Source organism: Ovis aries, chromosome 2, assembly GCF_016772045.2.
Source record: "Ovis aries strain OAR_USU_Benz2616 breed Rambouillet chromosome 2, ARS-UI_Ramb_v3.0, whole genome shotgun sequence".
NCBI classification, from domain to species: domain Eukaryota; kingdom Metazoa; phylum Chordata; class Mammalia; order Artiodactyla; family Bovidae; genus Ovis; species Ovis aries.
The window spans coordinates 6,725,169-6,742,290 of record NC_056055.1 but is presented as its reverse complement, the minus strand read 5'-3'; the positions used below and the strand labels follow the sequence as shown (position 1 = coordinate 6,742,290).

General features: G+C 42.5%; 1 protein-coding gene across 3 annotated transcripts in view; it reads right to left on the bottom strand.

The window, feature by feature from the left end:
• The window catches only part of ASTN2 (astrotactin 2), a 1,032,871-nt gene that overhangs the window by 562,986 nt on the left and 452,763 nt on the right, over window positions 1-17,122 (bottom strand). The window lies entirely within an intron of this gene.

Sequence of the window (17,122 nt, the reverse complement as noted above, 5' to 3'; positions counted from 1 at the left end):
CTAGGGATCAAACCCCTGTCTCCTATACCGCAGGCAGATTCTTTACCACTGAGCCGCCAGGGAAGCCTGTACCTCTTGATATCTCACCTTAATTCTACAATACCTCTCTTAACTGTAGACAATACTGAGTCATTGTCTAATACCTTCATCTGCTACAGATAGATAGTGAGGGCATCACATGGATCAATCTGCTGTGATAAATGCGCTTTTATGATTAACATTCATGTCACGGAATTTAAGCAGAAAAAACTTGTTTGTTGTTCCAATGTCTTTTGTTGGAAACGGTGCAGGAAAGTTTGATTTCAGTATCCAGTAGTACGTCTGAATAAGGCATTGGGTTCATTAAGTTACATTCATCTTAGATGAGTTTTGTTTAACTCAGGTTCTAGTAAAGTTCAGGACCAAGGACGGTGAGGTAGAGAGCACTATGGATTCTGAGGGTCAGTGACTCATTTTATGAAGGACTGATTGTTGAGGTCCACTGGGGTAACAGCATAGTTGGACACGGACTGATTCTAACCAGATTAAGGACAGAAGCTCATTTTGAGTTCAGAAAAGACTAGTGATACCCAGCTCAAGGGAGAAGGTATCTTTCAGCAGACAATTGTCCAAGATAAAAATTTTTTAGCAAAAACACACTTAACCAAATGTCATTGTCAGCACCCTTAGAGCTCACGGTTTTGACACTAGAGCCCTACACTCAACCCACTGACCAAGCCTTGACCTTTGAGCAACTGAAATGTTCCTCTCATTCATTTATTCACTCACTCAAGAAAAGATGTATTGATGCAGAACTGTTTCTGTCCCTGATACACAGCAATAAACAAGAAGAGCAAAGGCCAGTTCTTTATAACACATATGTTTTCATATAAACATTTCTTCTGTCTGGTCTGCCAGAGTTGGCTCTCTTTGGACAGATCTCAACTTATTTAACGGCACATCTCACTAAGCACCATCCAATGTAAACCCGACACATCTACTATATTACCTAGACACCTCTCATGCTATAATCCTCTCTGTTGCAGGCATATTCTTCTTCTCTTTGAATTATTGGTCTTTACAACTCCATAAAGTCCTTATGTCCCTGTAAACACTAATAATACAGGGACCAGCAAATAACAGAAACGAGCCATAAACATTGTAAACATTTAGTACACTGTAAGACATGCATAGGACGGGAGTACATACATTTTCATTTCAAATCCAATTGCAAGTGAAAAGTGGATGCTGAAGGCATGAAAATAAACCGTATATGACAGCGAACATGACTGACATCTGTATCAATTTGAAAAGAAAATTCAATCTGCTTTAAATGCCATTTACAAATTGTTTCAATCATACTTATGTTCTAAGTTATTAGTACTTGAAAGGTCATAGAAACATGAATTTTGGGTTGGAAAGTATCTTAGGAATCATTCAGGGCTGTAATTCGTATCTTGCCACTAATTTACTCAGTGACACCAGGCAACTTGCTTAGCCTTCATGACCCTCAATAGATCAGACTGGATGATCGCTGGGGACCTTTCTTGCATTCAGATTATGTTTCCACTAATCTCTTTTTTGAAAAGAAAGAAAATGAAATTCACAGTATGTGACATACCCAAGGTTAAATGACAAATCTGTGGCAAAGCTGCCACTAGAATTGAGAATCTATGATTTTCTCATTGCACACATTTAAAAGTCATACAAGGACTAAATGAAAAGCCAGTAAGATGGAACGTTAACATTTTTCTAAGTTTCTCTGTTAGGTGGTCAGATCCCAGAGGCAGGGACTATATCTTATTTTCTTTTCACATAATCTAGTACAATCGAACATTGCTGAACAAAAGATGTTTCAGAAAATAGTTATTAAATTAACTGAAATATTTATTAAGTTAATGAAGTGAATACACTATAGGCTGAAAAACTGATAATAAAAACAGCAGCAGACACTATGCGTTGAGTGCCTGCCATAAATTAGGTACCATGCCAAATGCATTTTAAATGTGATTTTTCATCTTATGCTCGCAACAGCTATGCAAAATAGGAATTATTTGCCTCATTTTTATATATGTAAAAATGAGGTTGAGAGATGTTAAATGACCTGCCAAAGTCAGTAAATGCAGAAGCAAGGCTTTGAACCTAGTTCAATCAGACCCCAAAGGATACTCCAGTTCTACTCTGGTTCAGTAAATGCTTGCATGAATAAATGAAGAGATGAATGAATTAGTGACTAAATGAGTTAGTGTTTTGTAGTTACTTGCCTCATGTGGTTTGAGGCCATAGTGCTGAAGATTTTGTATACAGAATTCAGCATGATACCACCCATGTGCTTCCCTGGTGGCTCAGACAGTAAAGAGTCTGCCTGCAATGCAGGAGAGCCAGGTTCAATCCCTGGGTCAGGAAGATCCCCTGGGGAAGAAAATGGCAATTCACTCCAGCATTCTTGCCTGGAGAATCCCATGGAGGGACAAGCCTGGCAGGCTAGAGTCCATGGGATTGGACACGACTGAGTCACACACACACACACACATGCACAGGCATCCACGATGCGCACGCACACACACACACACACACACACACATACACACACGGGCATCCACGATGCACACACACACACAGGGGCATCCACGATGATATTCTTTTTCTTGTGCTCAGGCTTCAGTCCTGTCTGACTCTTTGCAATGGGAGCCTGCCAGGCTCCTCTGTCCATGGAATTTTCCAGGCAAGAATACTGGCATGGGTTGCCACTTCCTACTCCAGGGGATTTTTTCCAACCCAGGGATTGGAAACTCCCATCTCTTGCATCTCTGCATTGGCAGGCAGATTCTTTACCACAAGCGCCACTTAGTTAGCCCCAGGTGCTGCTGCTGCTGCTGCTGCTGCTAAGTCGCATCAGTCGTGTTCAACTCTGTGCGACCCCATAGACGACAGCCTACGAGGCTCCGCTGTCCCTGGGATTCTCCAGGCAAGAGTACGGGCATGGCATATGACATCAGTTCAGTTCAGTTCAGTTCAGTTGCTTAATCATATCCGACTCTCCGCGACCCCATGAACCGCAGCACGCCAGGCCTCCCTGTCCATCACCAACTCCCGGAGTTTACTCAAACCCATGTCCATTGAGTCGGTGATGCCATCCAATCATCTCATCCTCTGTTGTCCACTTCTCCTCCTGCCTTCAATCTTTTCCAGCATCAGGCTCTTTTCAAATGAGTTAGTTCTTTGCATCACAAGGTCAAAGTATTGGAGTTTCAGCTTCAAAATCAATCCTTCCAATGAATATTCAGGACTGATTTCCTTTAGGATGGGTAGGTTGGAGCTCCTTGCAGTTCAAGCAACTCTCAAGAGTTTTCTCCAACACCACAGTTCAAAAGTATCAGTGCTTTGGTGCTCGGCTTTCTTTATAGTCCAACTTTCACATCCATACATGACTACTGGAAAAATAATAGCTTTGACTAGATGGACCTTTGTTGGCAAAGTAATGTCTCTGCCTTTTAATATGCTGTCTAGGTTGGTCATAACTTTCCTTCCAAGGAGTAAGCGTCTTTTCATTTCATGGCTGCAGTCACCATCTGCAGTGATTGTGGAGCCCAAAAAAATAAAGTCTGCCACTATTTCCCCATCTATTTGCCATAAAGTGAGGGACCAGATGCCATGACCTTCGTTTTCTGAATGTTAAGTTTTAAGCCAACTTTTTCACTCTCCTCTTTCACTTTCATCAAGAGACTCTTTAGTTCTTCTTCACTTTCTGCCATAAGGGTGGTATCATCTGCATATCTGAGGTTATTGATATTTCTCCTGGCAATCTTGATTCCAGCTTGTGCTTCATCCAGCCTAGCATTTCTCATGATGTACTCTGCATATAAGTTAAATAAGCAGAGTGACAATATACAGGCTTGATGTACTCCTTTCCCTATTTGTAACCTGTCTCTTTTCCATGTCCAGCTCTAACTGTTGCTTCCTGACCTGCATACAGATTTCTCAAGAGGCAGGTCAGGTGGTCTGGTATTCCCATCTCTTAAAGAATTTTCCAGAGTTTGTTGTGGTCCACACAGTCAAAGGCTTTGGTCCACACCAGTCAAAGGCTTTGGCAAAAAAGCAGATGTTTTTCTGGAACTCTCTTGCTTTTTCCATGATCCAGCAGGGGTTGGTGATTTGATCTCTGGTTCCTCAGCCTTTTCTAAATCCAGCTTGAACATTTGGAAATTCATGGTTCATGTACTGTTGAAGCCTGGCTTGGAGAATTTTGAGCATTACTTTATTAGGGTGTGAGATGAGTGCAGTTGTGTGGTAGTTTGAGAATTTTTTGGCATTGCCTTTCTTTGGGATTGGAATGAAAACTAAACTTTTCCAGTCCTGTGGCTGCTGCTGAGTCTTCCAAATTTGCTCCAAATTTGGCATATTGAGCAGCACTTGCCCAGCATCATCTTTTAGGACCTGAACTAGCTCAACTGGAATCCCATCACCTCCACTAGCTTTGTTCATGTATGCATATGACATCAGATGCAATTATTCTTTTTTAAATTATTTTTATTGAGGTAACATTGGTTTGAGAATCCCTTGGACAGCAAGGAGATCAAACCAGTCAATTCTAAAGGACATCAACCCTGACTATTCATTCTAAGGGCTTCCTATGTAGCTCAGTCAGTAAAGCATTTGCCTGCAATGCAGGAGACCTGGGTTCAATTTCTGGGTCAGGAAGTTCCCCTGGAGAAGGAAATGGCAACCCACTCCAGTATTCTTGCCTGGAGAATCCCATGCATAGAGGAGCCTGGCAGGCTACAGTTCATGGGATCACAAGAGTTGGACAAAACTTGGCATTATCTTTATTCATTGTAAACACTGATGATGAAGCTTCCTGATGAGAGGAGCCAACTCATTGGAAAAGATCCTGATGCTGGGAAAGATTGAGGGCAGAACAAGCAGGGGACGACAGTGGATGAGATGGTTGGATGGCATCACTGACTCAATGGACATGAGTTTGAGCAAACCCTGGGAGATAGTGAAGGACAGGGAAGCCTGCTTGCTGCAGTCCAAGGAGTCACAAAGAGTCTGGCATGATTGAGTGACTGAACAATAGCCACCACCACAATGGCTTGTAAGATTATATTTTTAAATTTGTACATTATAGTATTTCTACTCTCGTATACACTATAGTGTGCTCACCACCAAAATTTTTGTTTCTATCTCTCACTGTACAGTTGACCCCTTTACCCATGTTACTCTCCCCATTCTTAAGGTCAACGCCTGATCATTTGAACTGTATGATGCCACATTTGATGTGACCATAGCACATAGTCCTTGAATATTAATTTCCTGTCTTCAGAGAGCTGAACAGTAATGGTAGAGTATTCTGGAAGGAAGACTAATGCCACGCTCTGGCAACATTCTCAAGCCTTCTCTGAGCCATCCCTGAGATCTCTGTTTGCCCTGGTCCATGATAGGTTTGTTCTCATCCCATCCACTCTTTTGATGGTCAATATTTAATGATTGGTTTTCCCAAGAAAATAAGCCATGATTTGTAACATTTACCAATTTTGTTGGTATAAATACCCTTATCATAGCCAATTTCCAAGCTACTTACCTGACAGAACTGGACAGAGAGTTAGGGTGAGATGACAACATTCAACTCTCATGAGTTCACAGAAAATAATGAAAGGAAGAAGGGGAGGGCAGTAGGGAGAGAGAAAGGAAGGGATTTCTCTCCCTATGCTCCTTTAAAAAAATGTATTCACCAATTTTCAGTTTCGTCCTCTATATCCACTCTCATATAAACTCTGATTAACTCCATACAAGCCAGCTCCAGCACACTTCAGATCCAGTTCCATAACCAGCCCTGCAGGCTGTATTACATTTTTGAAATTTCTGGAAAAAAGTCAAAAAATAAGGCATAGCTGAGCTGGGCTGTGGCACAGGGCCAGGAAATCTGAACCAGGCTCATGCACACGTCACGGCCAGCACACGCTCTTCTCCAGCGCCATCTCCCCACGTCCCTGCTCCTTCCTGGTCATTTGGGAGGAATGATTCTTCTTACCGACACATTCATTAAAGCACTAATGCATGGTGATCAGTACTTGGATTCCATGACCTGGTTCAGCCTTATAGGACCCACACACAGAAGGGGGGCTTCATTGAAGGGAAGCTAAGCCACTTCTGACAGATCTGAGATCTGAACAGGCACAGGGCTTGGCGGTTTAGTTTTTCCATGACTTCTCCCACATTCTCATTCTTGGTGGAAGCCAAAGAAGAGAATACCCAGCTGTTCCCTTGAACAGTTAGATGTTCCATCAAACAACTGGACAGGTAGAGGGCAAGCTTCCCTTTTTCAGTGGCCAATGTAGTCTTACTAAACTCCCTGGTGCTTCTCAGAATCTTCAGATCCTCCTCCTTCTGTGAGTTCTCTCCACCCCACCTCCTGAAACTCATCTCCTCCATCTCCCCTAGTTCTCTTCTCCCACCTCACACAGAGCACATCCAACGGATGCCAGTAGCTATGCTGCTCTCTGGTTTGGGGAATTATTCCCCTTTCTCTCCATCATCAAGATTCCTCTGCTAAAGCACCTTTTACTCGTACTTCCTACTGACTCTACAAGGCTCAGCTAAAAGGTCATCTTCTCCATTATGGATCTCCTGAAATCTCCATCTAGAATACATTTCTCCATTTATTCCAGGCATGAGATACTCTATAAATGGTTGTTCTTGATTTATTCCACATTGTGTCTTTTAGAATAGCTGTAGAGGAGCCTATTATTTTTATCCCTGTGAAAATGTGAAATCCATGAAGGCAGGAACATTGTCAAATTTGTCCATGATTTCCCATGGCACTTACCACGCAAGACTTATGAGTTGTGGAATTAAGAAAATCTTGCTTGAATGAATTTAACAAATTGAAATAAATTTTACATAGTGGGTTTGAGTCAAGCCCCATGAAAATATATTCAGGGGACTTACACTCCTATTTCCACTCCTTACCTGTAGATAGCCCCATCCGTCTATGTCTGGCATGAGCTGGGAGAGCAAGGTGCTCTGCTGGACAGTGAGCTGGGAAGAATTCGGGCATAAACGATACAGCAGTAAGCTTTAAGGAGTTTAGATTTTAACATCTTAGAGAAGTGTCCAAATAGTAACTCATCTTTTAATCAAGATTTCAGGTAGAGGCCAAGGCTTCCTTTTTCAGTGGCCAAAAGAGAATTTTAGTGATACTGCAGAAGTCATCTTCTATTGAGAGGAGATCAGAGGGAATTAAGTAAATAGAATTTTGAAACGTAGATAATTAAAGGACAAAAAGAAATTTTCAGACTAGAGAAAGGAATCTTCGGAACTTTAGTCCTAAGGTAAAACTTTGCATGGGGTGTTGGGGTGGGGCTATTATGAGTATGAACAGAGAGGAGAATGCAAAGAGGCAATGTTCTTGGGGATGTCTGTGGCTGAATGGGAGGGTGAGACCCTTTTCAGGAGTCCCCAGCCTCCGGATCTAACACCTGATGATCTCAGATGGAGCTGATTTAATAATAATTGAAATAATAGCAAATGAAGCAACTGACAAACAACTAATCTCAAAAATATACAAGCAACTTCTGCAGCTCAACTCCAGAAAAATAAACGACCCTATCAAAAATGGGCCAAAGAACTAAATAGACATTTCTCCAAAGAAGACATACGGATGGCTAACAAACACATGAAAAGATGCTCAACATCACTCATTATTAGAGAAATGCAAATCAAAACCACAATGAGGTACCACTTCACACCAGTCAGAATGGCTGTGATCCAAAAATCTGCAAGCAATAAGTGCTGGAGAGGTGGAGAAAGGAACCCTTCTACACTGTTGGTGGAATGCAAACTAGTACAGCCACTATGGAGAACAGGAGATTCCTTAAAAATTGCAAATAGAACTACCTTATGACCCAGCAATCCCACTTCTGGGCATACACCGAGGAAACCAGAATTGAGAGACACATGTACCCCAATGTTCATCACAGCACTGTTTATAATAGCCAGGACATGGAAACAACCTAGATGTCCATCAGCAGATGAATGGATAAGAAAGCTGTGGTACATATACACAATGGAGTATTACTCAGCCGTTAAAAAGAATTCATTTGAATCAGTTCTGATGAGATGGATGAAACTGGAGCCGATTATACAGAGTGAAGTAAGCCAGAAAAACACCAATACAGTATACTAACACATATATATGGAATTTAGGAAGATGGCAATGACGACCCTGTATGCAAGACAGGGAAAGAGACACAGATGTGTATAACGGACTTTTGGACTCAGAGGGAGAGGGAGAGGTGGGATGATTTGGGAGAATGACATTCTAACATGTATACTATCGTGTGAATTGAATCGCCAGTCTATGTCTGACGCAGGATGCAGCATGCTTGGGGCTGATGCATGGGGATGACCCAGAAAGATGTTATGGGGAGGGAGGTGGGAGTGGGGTTCATGTTTGGGAATGCATGTAAGAATTAAAGATTTTAAAATTTAAAAAAATAAAAACTAAAAATAAAAAAAAATTAATTAAAACAAAAACAAAAACATTGAACCACTAAAAAAAAATAAAATAAAATAAATAAATAAATAAATAAATAAAAAGCCTCCTTGTGAAGGACTCAACATCAAATCTTAATGTTCCTTCCCAATAGTACAGGGACTCATTATTTAAATCTGCTTTATTTCACAGGTCTTATAGAAAGAGTGTCATCTAGCAGCATAAAAAATATTTTTGCTTCCCACATATTGTTTGCTCATTATGGTTGTTTTGTTGTTGTTTTCTATATTAAAATAGGGCCCTCATAATTTAGAATATCCTCATGGTTATAGGAAGATTTTGATTGTAAGAAAGCAATAGAAAAAAAAAAATAAAAAAAAAATAATTGAAATAAAGCACACAATAAATGTAACGTGCTTGAGTCACCCCCAAACCATTCCTCTCCCTTCCATGAAAAACTGTCTTTCAGGAAATCAGTCCCTGGTGCCAAAAAGGTTGGAATCGCTGCAGCTGGTCTGGCTGCTGGACAGTTCCAGAAGACCCAATTTCTCTAGTGCTGAAAAATACTTAATTTCAGTTTATATGTAAGCGGATATGGAGGAAGAAGTTGAAAATTGGTGAATAAAAATTTTTGAAGGAGCATGGGGGTCAGAAATTTTCTTCCTCCCCCGTTTCACTCTTCCTTTATTTTTTGTGAACAAATTATATGTCAGCATAATGCTGAGTTTTAAAGATACACAGAAAAGCAAGACGCATGCTTTGAATTCCCCTGTGCTGTGCTATGCTTAGTCTCTCAGTTGTATCTGACTCTTTATGACCCCATGGGCTGTAGCCCGCCAGGCTCCTCTGTCCATGGGAATTCTCCAGGCAATAATACTGGAGTGGGTTGCCATGCCCTCCTCCAGGGGATCTTCCCAACCCAGGGATCGAACTCAGGTCTCCTGTATTGTAGGCAGATTCTTTACTGTCTGAGCCACCAGGGAAGCCCAAGAATACTGGTGAGGGTAGCTTATCCCTTCTCCAAGGGAACTTCCCGACCCAGTAATCGAACCAGGATCTCCAGTGCTGCAGGTGGATTCTTTACCAGCTGAGCTACCAGGGAAGCCCTTGAATCCCCCTACCCAGCCCCTACAAAAGCTTACAGTCTGGTGATAGATTCAGATAAGGAAAGAACAGTGATTCTGCCCAGGGACAAGGACTATGACTTAGGGACTATGGAGGCTGTGACAGCAGAGCAGAGGACCCCTCAATGTGGTCACAGCTAGGGGTGGTGACGCGTGAATGCCTCTGGGAGGAAGGGTGTTTGGGCTTCATGAAATGGAAATGAAAAGCGTCCCTGGTCTCCAGTAAAAGGAGGAGAAACACATTTAAAGGGGGAGGAAACAGCCTTTGAAGGGGATGCAGGCACGAGAAGGCATGAGGCCTTCGAGGAACTATGGGTATTGATGTACCTAGAGACTGTGCTAGGCGACAAATAGCGGCAGAGATGGAGTGGTAACAGTGAGCCTGTGAACATCATTACAGGCCATAATAGAGGTGTCTGAGCTGAAGCTAATTCTTTCTAGAGCCATGGTTATCTTTTTGTACACTAATTATTATCCAGGGCATATCTTCTCTTCTTGTTTCCAACTTCCAGTCTAATGAAATAAAGAAAGAAATGTAAGTGTGATTTGGTCAAGATCAATGAATTAACAAATATGCCTGCCTGGGCCTCTTGGTGTCTGTTTAGAACCCAAGAGGACTATTTGGGAGGAAAAGTGTTTAGAGCTTTGCTGTAGCTAGGGTAGTCCTCGGATCAGAAGCATCAGCAGGAGCTGGCAGCCTTTGAGAGATATGGACTGTAAGATTTCCTCGAGACCTGCTGAGAGCTGGAGAAGCATTGGGTAGGAACTCAGGATCCTGAGCTTGAATCCTGGCTCTGCCTCCTGCAGGCTGCATGACTTTGGTGGTCCTTACTTACCTTTCTTCTCTGCGCGTTAGCACATCAGTGACAAAGTTAAGGTCAACCCAGTGGATTCCTGTGACATTCAGCTCTAAGGGGTGAACGTATGTGTGTGTTATTCTTGGGAATACTGCTGGGAAAGTTGATCATTTTCAAACTGACTAACATAAACTTGCTCCCTGGAAGATCCACTCTTTGGAATTATGTCTTTAAGCCTGCAGTTAGTGAAAAAGATTCTCAGAAATCATGGGCTTGCACCTGAAGGCAGATCAACCGGAAAATCAGACTGTCAGGTACTCACCACTCTGTCTAGCTGAGGCTTCATAGAAAGAGAAAAGACGTGGATCCTTTCCATTCCCTCCTACTTCCCATCTTGTCTACTTTTTCAGGAAAGAAAAAAGAGGCAGAATCTACATGACTAGCTCCAGAAGCACATAATTCCATGGGGTTTTCCTGGTTGTTGCATGAGGATAATCGTGTGTGTGTGTGTGTGTGTGTGTGTGTGTACACGTGTGTGTGCTGTGGGTACAGGGAGACTGCTTAGGGTGACAGTGCCTTGAAGTATAAATGTTTTAATTAAGAGAAAGAAGAGCCAGCTGCCTGACCCAATGGTACACTACAGCTGCATTTCATTTTCTAAACAGCTTCCCCAGTAGGTCTATGTAGAGGCTGCAAAAATACACTGAACAGGCTTCCAACTAAAAGATAAGGATGGAATGATGGCTAGGTAGCCAAATCCTTGCCTTACTCTGCAGAGACGAAAGGGCTAGCCTGGAGAATCCCTTTCCTTATTCCCAAACTGCTGCCCCATGGAGAAGTGCTTGAGAATTTGGGTTGAGAAAGCGCACTCCTGACCTGGGCTACTGAGACCCCTTACTGTATGGCATCAGTACAGTGAGATTTCCAGGCAAGATGGTCAGCATCTTGTTAATGGAGAAAGGGGTGAAACTGCAGAGAAGAGATGCCAGTATAAGTTATAGGGAAGAGACATAGGACTGGGAAGAAGGCGAACAAGCTTCATTGCTACCTTGCTCTGTGATCTTGGCAAATCTCTCTAACTCCTAGTTCCCTGTTTGAGGACATTAATAACTATTATTGGGCAGCAATTATGAATAAGATGTCCACATACTAAGCACGACTGTAAATAATGTACTATATTCCAAGTTAATACTATCCATATGCTGTTGACTCACACATTTCTACCTCCAGCTAAGAACCTATTCTTTGAATAAGACTTTTGGATCCCAATGCTTATTTTTCATGTTTTACCTGGGACGCATCCTCCCTGTAGACACATCAAGGCCATTGTCACAAGAGGAACAAGTGGGCTAACATCTTCACATGACTGCAGGTGCCTTAGATACGCTAGAAGGCCAAGGAGTACCTGTGGTTATGACCAGCCTTCTCCTTGGGGAAAAAGCTCTTGACTAGTACAACATGTCACCATAAGGTTTAGAAGTGGAGTTTTCACCATACTTTTCAGAGGGTCACCTTATTTCTACATGTTGGGGTTTTATACGGTTTCCTCCCTCCACTATTAATGGTCCGCCCTCAGGGAAAAGTGCTGGTGAAGCTCTTTGCACATCACTTTACAGCATCTGAGTTTGGAAGGAGGGAAGAGGAGTGAAAGTTGACTTGAGACGCTCTTTTTTACAAATTAGCTCAATCATAGCCCCACAAGGCAGGTACCGCATCATTATCCCAATTTTACAGACGAGGACACTAAATTTACAGAGGCTGAAATGACTTGCCAAAGATATGTGGTAAGTGATAGAAACAGGGTTTGAATCCAGGTGTTCTGGTTTTCTGACGTCAATGACCTGTAGCCTTGGGAATTTCCTGGTGGTCCAGTGGCTAAGACTCCGCACTCCCAATGCAGGCAGCCAGGTTCGATCCCTGGTCAGAGAACTATCACATGCTGCAACTAAGATCTGGTGTGGCCACATAAATAGATAATAAATAGCTACAAAAGGACAGTTGGTCAAAACTCATAAAACCTTACAACACAAGCACTGAACATTAATGTCCCCAAATAAAACATTATATATGTGTGTATATATATACACAATACACATATATGTATTATATACACAATTTAGAAGTATAGGAAGTGCAAGGAAAGAACGTAGACTGTGACCACAAAATCTATCTGAACTACAGAGATATGGTACAACCTGACGGATGGGGATGAGAGAAGACTGAATATCCCAAGTGCTGCAACTAAGATCCGGTGCATCCAAATAAACAAATAATTTTTTGAAAGTACAATTTAAAAAAAAAAAAGAAAAGAAAAACAGCACCCTTGATACCCTCTAAGCTGATTTGCCACACGGCAGCCAGAGTGGTCCTGTTACCGTGTAGGTCAAGCTGCACTTGACCTACAAGATCAAGTTGCTTCTGTGCTCAGAATCCTCACTCAGAGTAACATCCAAAGTCCTCATCCTCCTATACAAGGCCCGGCAACCTCCTCTCATCATGCACGCCCTCTCCCCACCACCAGCCTTCTGCTTTTCAGGTTTGTCTCCTAACTCCTCTCCCCGCTCGCCTCCAATGCCACTGGTCTTTCTGCAAGTGCTGAGCCTATGGCATGCTCCAGTGCCTGCTGCAGAGGCGTTGCCTGAGCATTCCCTCAGCCTAGAATGCTTTCCCCCAGAGGGAAGCATGGCTTCTACCATCACCAGCTTAAGGTGTCTTAAAGTGCCTGTTCTTAGCAAAGGTTACTGCCTTGGAGAAGCTTCCTTGGCCACTGCCTCTGTCATGACAGCTCCACGCCTGGTCCAGGGGACACCCCCACGCTCTGTGCCTCCCCCGGCACCTCTCACCCTCTGGCAGCAACCGCCTTTCCCTATTTGTCTACTGCAGCCCAGTCCAACAGAACACTCTGCAATGATGCTACTGTTCCGCGATCTCCAAGGGTACCAGCAGCCACATAGCTACGGAGCATATGAAACACAGCTACACGATGAGGGAAATGTTTAATTTTAATGAACTTAAACTTAAATAGCCCCACATGGCTAGTGGCTACCTTCTCAGGCAATGCAGATTTAATCTCTCTGCAGAATATAAGTGTAATTCAGTTCAGTTCAGTCACTCAGTCGTGTCTGACTCTTTGCAACCCCATGAATCGCAGCACGCCAGGCCTCCCTGTCCACCACAAACTCCCAGAGTTTACCCAAACTCATGTCCATTGAGTCGGTGATGCCATCCAGCCATCTCATCCTCTGTCGTCCCCTTCTCCTCCTGCCCCCAATCCCTCCCAGCATCAGAGCCTTTTCCAATAAGTCAACTCTTCGCATGAGGTGGCCAAAGTACTGGAGTTTCAGCTTTAGCATCATTCCTTTCAAAGAAATCCCAGGGCTGATCTCCTTCAGAATGGACCGGGTGGATCTCCTTGCAGTCCAAGGGACTCTCAAGAGTCTTCTCCAACACCACAGTTCAAAAGCATCAATTCTTCGGTGCTCAGCTTTCTTCACAGTCCAACTCTGACATCCATACATGACCACAGGAAAAACCATAGCCTTCACTTGACAGACCTTCGTTGGCAAAGTAATGTCTCTGCTTTTGAATACGCTATCTAGGTTGGTCACAACTTTCCTTCCAAGGAGTAAGTGTCTTTTAATTTCATGGCTACAGTCACCATCTGTAGTGATTTTGGAGCCCCAGAAAATATTTTCCACTGTTTCCCCATCTACTTGCCATGAAGTGATGGGACCAGATGCCATGATCTTCGTTTTCTGAATGTTGAGCTTTAAGCCAACCTTTTCACTCTCCACCTTCACTTTCATCAAGAGGCTTTTAGTTCTCTTCACTTTCTGCCATAAGGGTGGTATCATCTGCATATCTGAGGTTATTGATATTTATCCCGGCAATCTTGATTCCAGCTCATGCTTCTTCCAGTCCAGCGTTTCTCATGATGTAGTATGCATAGAAGTTAAAAAAGCAGGGTGACAATATATAGCCTTGACGTTCTCCTTTTCCTATTTGGAACCAGTCTATTGTTCCATGTCCAGTTCTAACTGTTGCTTCCTGACCTGCATATAGGTTTCTCAAGAGGCAGGTCAAGTGGTCTGGTATTCCCATCTCTTTCAGAATTTTCCACAGTTTATTGTGATCCACACAGTTAAAGACTTTGGCATAGTCAATAAAGCAGAAATAGATGTTTATTGGATGTTGGCAATTTGATCTCTGATTCCCCTGCCTTTTCTAAAAGAAGCTTGGACATCTGGAAGTTCACGGTTCACGTATTACTGAAGCCTGGCTTGGAGAATTTTGAGCATTACTTTACTAGCATGTCAGATGAGTGTGATTGTGTGGTAGTTTGAGCATTCTTTGGCATTGCCTTTCTTTGGGATTGGAATGAAAACTGACCTTTTCCAGTCCTGTGGCCACTGCTGAGTTTTCCAAATTTGCTGGCATATTGAGTGTGGCACTTTCACAGCATCATCTTTCAGGATTTGAAATAGTTCAACTGGAATTCCATCACCTCCACTAGCTTTGTTCATAGTGATGCTTTCTAAGGCCCACCTGATTTCACATTCCAGGATCTCTGGCTCTCGGTGAGTGATCACACCATTATCATTATCTGGGTCATGAAGATCTTTTTTGTATAGTTCTTCCGTGTATTTTTGCCACCTCTTCTTAATATCTTCTGCTTCTGTTAGGTCGCTACCATTTCTGTCCTTTATCGAGCCCATCTTTGCATGATATGTTCCCTTGGCGTTTCTAATTTTCTTGAAGAGATCTCTAGTCTTTCCCATTCTGTTGTTTTCCACTATTTCTTTCCACTGATTGCTGAGGAAGGCTTTCTTATCTCTCCTTGCTATTCTTTTGGAACTCTGCATTCAAGTGGGAATATCTTTCCTTTTCTCCTTTGCTTTTCACTTCTCTTCTTTTCACAGCTATTTGTAAGGCCTCCTGAGACAGCCATTTTGTTTTTTTGCATTCCTTTTCCATGGGGATGGTCTTGACCCTGCCTCCTGTACAATGTCACGAACCTCCATCCATAGTTCATCAGGCACTCTATCAGATCTCCATAATCTATTTTTCACTTCTACTGTATAATCATAACAGATTTGATTTAGGTAATATCTGAATGGTCTAGTGGTTTTCCCTACTTTCTTCAATTTAAGTCAGAATTTGGCAACAAGGAGTTCATGATCTGAGCCACAGGCAGCTCCCCATCTTGTTTTTGCTGACTGTATAGAGCTTTTCCATCTTTGGCTGTAAAGAATATAATCAATCTGATTTCGGTATTGACCATCTGGCAATGTCCATGTGTAGAGTCTTCTCTTGTGTTGTAGGAAGAGGGTGTTTGCTATGACCAGTGCGTTCTCTTGGCAAAATGCTATTAGCCTTTGCCCTGCTTCATTCCATACTCCAAGGCCAAATTTGCCTATTACTCCAGGTGTTTCTTGACTTCCTACTTTTGCATTCCAGTCCCCTATAATGAAAAGGACATCTTTTGGGGGTGTTAGTTCTAAAAGATCTTGTAGGTCTTCATAGAACCGTTCAACTTCAGCTTCTTCAGCACTACCGGTTGGGGAATAGGCTTGGATTACTGTGGTATTGAATGGTTTGCCTTGGAAACAAACAGAGATCATTCTGTCATTTTTGAGATTGCATCCAAGTACTGCATTTCGGACTCTTTTGTGGACCATGATGGCTACTCCATTTCTTCTAAGGGACTCCTGCCCACAGTAGCAGATATAATGGTCATCTGAGTTAAATTCACCCATTCCAGTGCATTTTAGTTAGCTGATTTCTAGAATGTCAACATTCACTCTTGCCATCTCCTATCTGACCACTTCCAATTTGCCTTGATTCATGGACCTGACATTCCAGGTTCCTATGCAATACTGCTCTTTATAGCATCAGACCTTGCTTCTATCACCAGTCACATCCACAACTGGGTGTTGTTTTTGCTTTGGCTCCATCCCTTCTTTCTTTCTGGAGTTATTTGTCCACTGATCTCCAATAGCATATTGGGCACCTACCGACCTGGGGAGTTCCTCTTTCAGTATTGTATCATTTTGACTTTTCATACTGTTCATGGAGTTCTCAAGGCAAGAATACTAAAGTGGTTTGTCATTCCCTTCTCCAGTGGACCACATTCTTTGTTCACTGCTATGTCCCCAGTGCCTAGAAACCTGTGCAACTACTCAATATGTGTCAGCCAAAACAATGAATAAAGGCATCGACTTGAAGCTCTGCATACAGTATCTCATTAAACCCAACAACAGACTTGTGGGTTAGATACTATTTTCACGTTCTAGTATTCAGAGAGAGGAAGTGTTTTGCTAAGAAATGCCCAGTTAGCTTGGACCTGATGGCCAACATTTCCCCTTTTAAGGTAAAAAAAAAAAAAATAGTTCTGGGGATCTAGTGTACAGAATAGTGAACAATACTGCTGTATCTTGAAAACTCCTTAGTGAGTAGATCTTAAATGTTGTCACCATATACACACAAAGAAGGTAAGAATGTCAGGTAGAGGTGTTAAGGAACCTTATGATGGTAATCATTTTGCCCTATATATATGGATTAAATCATCACATTTTACACCTAAAACCTATACAACTCTATGTGCCAATTATATTTCAATAAAGAAGAAAAAATGATAAAGAACACCCAGCGAGGAAGAGGTAGGTAGGATCTGAGCTCAGGGCTGTCTTGTGACACTCAGACTCTTTTCTTTGCTGAGATTGGAC